Source organism: Daphnia pulex, chromosome 8, assembly GCF_021134715.1.
Source record: "Daphnia pulex isolate KAP4 chromosome 8, ASM2113471v1".
NCBI classification, from domain to species: Eukaryota; Metazoa; Arthropoda; class Branchiopoda; order Diplostraca; family Daphniidae; genus Daphnia; species Daphnia pulex.
The window spans coordinates 2,880,585-2,890,019 of record NC_060024.1 but is presented as its reverse complement, the minus strand read 5'-3'; positions in this window follow the sequence as shown (position 1 = coordinate 2,890,019).

Below are 9,435 nucleotides of genomic sequence, written 5' to 3'. Positions count from 1 at the left end.
AACGTTATTTCCAGAAAAACGCCCCCTGGCAACAAAAACAAAGAAAAAATTATCGAAAAAACTTTTTTGATAGTGTCTCCACTTCTACTCTATAAAATAAATAAAAATACATTTTTTTCTGAAAGGGAAATGAATTTCCTTTTCACTAGTGCATTATTTGATAAATATAATCCAGCCGTTGCAGAGAAAAACTTTGTTCCATTTTACCCCTGGCTCTGTTCCGTTTAAACCTAAATTCCTTGTTTTTCGGCATTTTTTCATGTTGGCATTTCATCACATAACTATTAAATGATTCAACGAAAAAAATTAAAAAAATTACCAAATGTAAAGAAATGCCAGGGAATCACCCCTATACTTTTATTTTTCATAATTCTTATTTTTATTTAAATGGCAGCGTAAAGAAAAAAAATGTCCCACATAGCCCCGGTTTCCCCTACTAGTTGGCTTACTTTTTTTGTATCCTAGTCTCACTTTTTTCCCCTACTTTTTCTCTAGGCCTACTTTGGCTATACCATTTGGCAAAGCTAAATGAAACAATCTACCATTTTCTAGTATTGCCTACTAGTTCGTAGATATTGGCTACTATTTTTGGGGAAATGCATTGAAATTTTCCGCTCTACCTTTAGTCTACCATTAATAAATATTGTCATTGCTGGTAGACAAAAGGTAGATAAAAATTTCACTGATTTTTTACTACTTTTCTACTAATATATTTCTTACTAATGTGTATATTGGTAATTAAATTGTAGGATTACCCAGAATAATAAAAAAAATTGGACACAATTTAAATTCTTGTTTAAATGAAGATCATCAGCATATTCTTCAAGTGTATCACGAATAGCAATGGCAAAGTAACAAAACAATCTTAATTTTTTGAATCAGGTCTACAAAAAACATAGCATGAATCAATGAATCGAATGAAACCATACCAGTTACTTAAAGTAACTTTTGCGAAAAAACCAATGCCATTTTACAAACATATATTTTCGAAGAAACGCGAACATTTTTCTTAGAGAAAAGTACTCGCCTCAATCTCTTTTCATGAAAGCACTAATATCTGCTTTTACAGCTAATGCCGTGCTGTTATTTGATTTTCTTAGTACCTGATTCTTTTGCAAAAGTATGTTCAACAATGGCTATCTATCTTTAAGTAAATAATGACCTCACCTTTTATCTTCACATTCCAGACCCATTGCTGGGTATTTTATGCATCATCCCTTTCAAAATTTTCTGGTCTTAATTCTTGTCAGCACACTGTTTAATAAATGAACCAATTTTTGACGAAATTTGCACAAAGGAGGCCACATTGTTGTAATTTCCACAAAAAAAAATTATGGTAAAGGCCCCTAAAATTGGAGAAGAAATTTACCTTCAATTTCAGTTTATAATAAAAAAAGGACTTTGGAATCGAATCATGGACCTCTAATGCTTCAATGAATCATGCTAACCATTCAACTAATCACTCCTTTATAACATTGAAATTAAGTATAAACTACATCGGCATAAGTGTCTTCGGACTATGAAAATTTTGTTTCTTATTGCACGTAGCAGATTATTCAATTTAAAATACGTTGTGAAAAGTCTACTAAACAAGATTCCTTCGGTAATGTCCTTCGGTAATTTTTTTAAACGTTAAAGAGACAGATAATCAAGGTTAGTAGATTAATGCATACTATAACGTTTGGAAAATTCTGTTTCCCTTTATTCTCTTTCATAATTGATTCTTTATAACTAATTGACTAATAATCTGTCAATATTATGAGTGGTGCGACTTAGGTGTGGCAGAGGCTTCGCCCTGCCACCCCACGTCGCACTTCATGTTTAGATTAAGTTAAAGCAACATTTATTACTATAGTAACATGGAATCATAAATATTATTGGTTACATATAAACTATAAGGAAATTGATGTGCTCTTATAGCAGTTAGATTAAACCACCGTTGAAAAAAATCTTTAATAAGGCAAAAGCTGTAATGGTACCGTTGCTTCCAAGTGTCCCCGGCACTCTCCAACTTTTTGTCGCTACCTTGTGCTCAAGTTCCAACCCCAGTTTTGCCGTCGTGGCCACTGACAGCATAGGTATCAAGTCTGTGTATGAGGCGTCCCTTCCAAGCTCAATCTCTCATCGCCAGGCTAGCTGTATCTCACTTCTAAAAGCTTTGAAATTCGTACAGGCTTCCCAACCTACCTACTCATCCTGCAACCTATTCCTGTCTGCCAGCTCATCCATTCTTCTTCCTGCGACTCCTCTCTACCCAGAAGAAGTTATGGCGCTGGTTTCTCTCTCAGCCCTAGGCCCTTTCTGCCATCTGTTTCTTGCGGCCAATCCATCGTCGGTAGGTTTCCTCCTTTGCTGTAAGCCGGGCGAAATCTCCGTCTAATTGTTTGATGGTTCACCCCACCTTCTCCCCCAAGTTCTGCAAAAATTCCGTCAAAGATCATCTTTTCGCTGTGTGGAACAATGAGTGGATGACCGCGAAAACCGGGTCTACAACTCGTAGCTTTTTTCCCGACGTACTTGCCGCCCGCTCCCTCCTCATGCTGAGGTCAAACGTATTGGCCAATCAACTTATTACAGGCCACTGTCGCCTCAATCACCACCTTTTTCGCCTAGGCTACGCTCCAGCCCCCACTTGTGATTGTGGTTGGCCAGATGAAAACACCTTTCACTTTTTATTTGATTGCCCGAGGTTCTCATCTCTCACAGGAAAGCTGATCTCGGCGTGCGCGACCACCAAGGTCGCTTGGCCTCCTCCACTACTGGCTCTCTCCCAGTCTAGCCTCATCTGGAACGCCTTCATCCGCTACCTGTCCAAGACGAAGAGGCTGTGCAGTAACGCGAGCCCCGGTTTCAGAACCATCCAGGAGCATACCCCCATGCCCAACGCAGGGCTCGGAAGGCTTCCTTCCGCCATGCGTCTGTCTCTCGCTGGGGTATAATCACCCTCGGCAGTTGCCGCGCTTGCTCCTGATTCGCAGACCGGAGCTGCTCATCTAGGCTGCCGGCGCCCAGCCTCTAGCCGAAAACTCTATGTTTCTTAAATCTGCCCAATTCGCCAATCTCTCAGCCCCGCAGTCTTGTTTAACCACAGGTTCTGGTTGTTCCGCCTCTGTGTGCTCCTCCCTAATTCGTAGCTCCTCGCAACTTTACCGCCTCACTCCTATAAACGGAGGCGCTGGGCGGCAAATAGTGTCGAGTTGTGCGCCTTCCCCCAGCTAACGGGGTGGCGCCGGCTTCCGACCTAGGTCTCGGCTACACCCGGTGCCCACATCTATAAACGGTGGCGTCTGGCGCCGGGGCTGTTCGGGCTAGGGAGAGGGGGGCCAAGCTGGTCCTCTTTCTCTTTCTGCTCGTTTTACAGCAGTAGCTTGCGGCCGTTGCTTTCCCCTTTAGTTTTGTGCCCCAAGTCTGTTTTCCATTTTTTTTACAAGCTTTTACTGCCCTCTTTTCTTTCTCTCTCTGTACTCCCTAACTGTGATATCCCTCCGTCTCGCTAATACACTGGGCCATACTCGGTCTCCAAGTCCAGGACCTTTTATGATAAAAAAAAGGCATATAACCTAAGTGTTTTACGACCGGTTCTGAAATCGATACCGATAGTAGCGTCGCTAGCGATATTACCATAGCTTTACTTCGTCTTTCGTTACATTGTTTGTTGAACACACCAACCGGCCCACGCTTTCCCTTTTAATTATATTTGAATAGTGGGCTAATGGTTAGCAACCTGGGATGGTTAGCAACCTGGGCTGCCACTCTTATGGTTTATTGTTCGAATCTCTATCAATTCGGAACGGAAAACTAAGTTTGTCATTTTTGAAAAATCAATCTTTAAAAGCTTTCGGAGGTAAACGGAAGTGGAAGATTGGTGGTAACTCTTCACGACCGCAAGAAGATCTTGATGACCGAGGAAGGGAGAGATGACCCAGAGCTTCAAAATGAGTATAATCTAACATTTTTAAAATGTTCCTCAACTTCTTGGTTGATGACTAACTGTTAAAAAAGGAGGCATAGAAATTTTACTTGGACAACCAATTTTATTAAAATCAAGATAAAAAACAGTAAACAAAAAGAGGTAATAATAAAACAAAAGAGTTAAATAAGTAATAGTGGGAAAATACAAAGTAAAAAGAAGAATAAAGACGAAATCGAACAAGAACATAAAAACCAAATCAAATCAAATAAGAAATACTCTCCACTCTCATAGCAAAAACTTGTCTTGCTAGGGAAGATCCAAACTTTTTTTTCTTTTTGTTTACACTGCTGAGACTCACTGCACTGACAGTTGGAAGGTTACGCAATCAAAGCGAATTCACTACCTAGGATTCGGCAACCAGCTAGGTAACAAATACGCAAATTAAATTTTTAAAACAGTAATATAAACAAATGAAAACCCCAAGATACCGTGTATCAAATTTTGACAGAATTATGTACAAAATTTGGTGACGATTGGTCATTCAGGGAAGAAACGTATATGCAAAAACATAATAGACATTAAACCCTCTGAATTTCACTACTAGCTACCACTACCTTACCCCCTATACCCCACACCCTAATTTTTAAGGACCTTCGTATATAAATATACCTCAGGGATAATTATTCTTAATGGTTTATAAGTATTTTGAGAACATGCTTATTAGTTAGTTTCTCTACTGCAACAAAGAAAAGGACAAGAGTCCATTTAATTTAACATAGCTGTGTCCAATACTTGCAATTTTTTTTCTTACTAAGGTATTCTTACTACTACTATGGTTATTTAACACAGTGGTTAGTAAGCCGAAGTACTAATCCAGATCAAACCTGCACTGTTAGCAATAATAATTGGTTTATAAGGTTAAAATCTTCTATTTCGTTATCCACGTTTTAGTGAGTTTTAATCTTTGGTTTATTGGTCCGTCTTGGATGTTACTATTTTCACAAAATATGAAACCAACAATTGTGAAAGAGTTTAGCTTGTGAAAAACAAAGGTTTAATTACTTCAGGAAATAAATAAAAGTGGGCCAAATACAGTACCTACCTAAAGTTTGGGAACGTGCGAGAGAACTTTATGGAAAAAGGCGTTTTTCTCGGCGATCCCAAAAATCCAATTTTCGTCAAAAACACCACTATTTTTGGGGGCCGTAGCCATTATGGTAAGGATTTAGCTAAGGATATTTTTTTATCTAGGGTAGGTTTTTTAACGAACCCTAAGTTTGGGAACGCTCCGTAGAGCTATATGCAAATTAGGGTATACTTAAAGTGGGAAAACTATGGAACGGGTTAAGCTAGAAAGACGCGGAAAACTCTGAAATCTTAAAAACATTGACCTTATAAAAATCTCGAAAAACATGACTGATGTTGTATATTAGCTTTAAAACCATTAGGGGAGACCGGGGCTATGTCGGACACGGGGCTTAAAAATACAGGGAAGTTTTAATATGTACAATTTGTTTAAAAGGTATGAAATAAATGCAGCGTATTTTAAATGATATTTTATTTATCCTATAAACTTTTTTCCTGAATTTCTGATTAATTTAGCAAGTTATATGGGAAAAACAAAAAAAAATGCGAATCGGAAAAGAAATTTTTTACTTGTTTTTAGTTTTCAGTTTTTGTTACAATACCTACCGAAAGTCTTTGGAAGCCCGAGAGGACCATATGCAAAAACGCTGTTGTTGCAGTCCTCTCAGTACTACAATTTTTAACAAAATTCTTTAACATTTAGTATGTACATTGGTAGAGGTAGTGAGAACAGCTCTGATTTTTTTCAGATTTTCGTTTTCATTTTCCGAAGTTTTAAAAGTCTTTGGAAAGCCGAGAGGACCTTATGCAAATTAGGCCACTTAGGCCTTTTTTGCAGTTGAACGGCAAGGGCTAGGGAAACGCGACTTTTTTAAAAAATAGACCTGCGTTAGCTATATATCAGATCTTATTTTCAATTTTTTTCATTTATATTATCTAAGTTGAATTTTAAGTTGAAAAACAAAAAAGTAGAGATCCCCTTTTTTCCGCAACCATCCCTTTGTGTTTTCTTTGAAGCGAAAAAATTTTAAAAATTCAACGCAAATTAATTTTTTTAAACAGTAATAAAAACGAATGAAAACCCCACTACACGGTGTATCAAATTTTGACAGAATTATGTACAGAATTTGGTGAAAATTGGTCATTAAGGGAAGAAACGTATAAGGAAAAACAAAATGGACATTAAACAATCTGAATTCCACTACTACCTACTACTACCCTAGCCCCTATACCCCGCACCCTAATATTGTTAAGGACCTTCGTATATAAATATACCTCAGGGATAAAATGACAGTACTTCTGAAAAAGAATTGAATTTCATTTTCACTAGTGCGTCTTTTAATAAATTTAATCCATCCGTTGCAGATAAAAATGGTGTTCCGTTTTTCCCCTGACTCTGTTCCGTTTAACACTGAAAAATTTGTTTTTCTTCATTTTTTCCTTTTGACATTTAATTAATAAATATTAAATAGTTTAAAGAAAAAAATGAAAAAAATAACCTTATGTAGAGAAATGCATGGGAATCACTCCTATATTGTTTTTCTTAATTCTTCTATTTAAAAAACTGGGAGCGTAAAAAAAATGTACCACATAGCCTTGATCTCCCCTACTTTTAAATTTAAAGGGAAAATGTAGCCTGCAATGTCTGTTTAAGATTTTTTAGATCGCTGTAACATTTTTCATATCCTAGAGAATTCATGTTTTTATAGCTCTGATTTTGATTAATTTGTAATTTTTTGTCTTTCTTTATACATATTTTTAAATTAACTAAACATGAATGGCAAATTATGAACTGAATTACAAATTAGAAGTAGTAAGAAATGAAGCCTAGACTTAATTTTCAAAAACTCTTCTTTTTGTTCAAAAATACAAACATTCGAAAATAGAAGGTTTCATTGTATACAAAGAAAAGAAGAAAAGGCTATACATGAAATACCATTGAAAACCAAAGGTTTTAACATGTAAATTCCTCTAAATAGAAAACCAAAATTTTAGTTCTTAAACTGAAGGTTAGAAACCTTCGATTTTCAAACCACTTTTTAACAGTGATACTTTACTTTTCTTCGCGAACTTTTGCTTATTGTGAACATTACGTTAATAATGTAGAAATTCAAAAGTACTACTTTGAAGAGAAGATTCAGACTTTTAGAGAGAAGTAAAAGGACGTTTTTACCTTTGGAAATGAATATGAACACAGTAAAAATTTTGTTGTACACTTAAGTGCACTTATGGGTTGGTGGAAGTTCCCACTTATAGGTGTGGGTAAGCACTAATAAGTGTAGTGATATACTATTTGGTACCCTTAAATTTGTGTGTACATCACCAATTAGGAGTTAAGTTGCACTAAAAGTTTGTTGTCCCTACCTTCGCTCACTTTCGGCTACTTTTTCGTTAGCTCAATGAACATAGTCATTTTTAGTTGTCCTTTCTACCTTATGATTGACGTAACGTCTACCATTAGAAAATAGTAGGGGAGAAAAGTAGAGTATCTACTATTTGTCTTGCTAGTCCCTACTCTTTTGTTTGATTTTAACGAGGATTAGGAAACTTTTCGATTGGGAATCTATATCCATAACCACTGTGCTGACTGATCCTTGTGAAAATATTTATTACGTATAAGGGAAATTAAACATAATAAATTTTCAAAAATACTTATTAAGCATTACAAATAATTATTAAGTATTAAAGCCATTTATAAAAATATGAATACGTTAAATTTATGATAAGTATAATGTCAAAGGTAGGGGAGAATGGTGCGACTGGCTCAATTTTTTCATTTATCTATAATTTTCTTTTTTTAACGCCTTTAGTTCCACAAAGTCTTAAAGAAAGAAAAATCGACCAATCACTGATATTTTTTTCAACTGATCAAGTTATATCTATGTTAGGTTCATCACAATTTAAAAACAAAAAAATAAGGGGAAACCTACTACAGATATGCGTTCACTTGTTCACACCAACGGGGTCTTGGTCCCTGTATTTCTTACGGGAAGACAGTAAAAACTCAAATATTTAAAAAATCCAATAATGCAACCCACCAAGGGAATATCAAAATAAAGGGTTAAACAAGATTCCTTCGATTATGTCCTTCGGTAATTTTTTTAAACGTTAAAGAGACAGAAAATCAAGGTTATAGTAGATTAAAACATACTATAACGTTTGGAAAATTCTGATTCCCTTTATTCTCTTTCATAATTGATTCTTTATAACTAATTGACTAATAATCTGTCAATATTATGAGGGGTGCGACTTAGGTGTGGCAGTGGCTTCGCCCTGCCACCCCACGTCGCACTTCATGTTTAGATTAAGTTAAAGCAACATTTGTTACTATAGTAACATAGAATTAGAAACATTATTAGTTACATATAAACTATAAAGAAATGGATGTGCTCTTACAGCAGTTAGATCAAACCACCGCTGAAAAAAATCTTTATTAAGGCATATAACCTAAGTGTTTTACGACCGGTTTCAAAATCGATACCGATAGTAGCGTCGCTAGCGATATTACCATAGCTTTACTTCGTTTTTCGTTAGTGTTTGGTGTACACATTAACCGGCCCACGCTTTCCCTTGCAAATATAAGTCAATGGTGGTCTGATGGTTTAGAAACTCGGGCTGCTTCTCGCATGGTTCGGGTTCAAATCTCGACCAAGTCGCTAAACTAAATTTGTAATTTTTGAAAAATTATACTTATAAAGCTTTCGGAGGTAGGTGGAAGTGGAAGATCTGTGGTAACCCTTCACGACCACGAAAAAATCTTGATGACTGTGGAGAGGACAAGGAAGAAGAGAGAGATAACCCAGAGCTTCAAAATGAGTAGTATCTAACATTTTTTTAAATGTTCCTCAACTTCTTGGTTGATGAATAACTGTTAAAAAAAGAGGAATAGAAATTTTGCTTGATCAAATAATTTATTAAAATCAAGACAAAAAACAGTAAACAAAAGAGGTAATAATAAAACAAAAGAGTTACAAAAGTAATAATGGGAAAATACAAAGTTAAAAGAACAATAAAGACGAAATTGAACTAGAACAATAAAAATCAAATCAAATAAGAACAATATCTTCATATCTTCTTCCTTTGTCCTCTCCACTCCAATTGCAGAAACCTTTTCTTGCTAGGGAAGATCCAAACTTTTTTTTCTTTTTGTTTACACTGCTGAGCACTCACTGCACTGACAGTTGGAAGGTTACGCAAAAAAACGAATTCTTTGCCTATGATTCGGCAACCAGCTAGGTAACAAGTACGCAAATTAATTTTTTTAAACAGTAATAAAAACCCCACTACACGGTGTATCAAATTTTGACAGAATTATGTACACAATTTGGTGACGATTGTTCACTCAGGAAAGAAACGTATAAGGAAAATTATAATGGACATTAAACCCTCTGAATTCCACTATAAGCTACTACTACCCTACCCCCTATACTCCACAC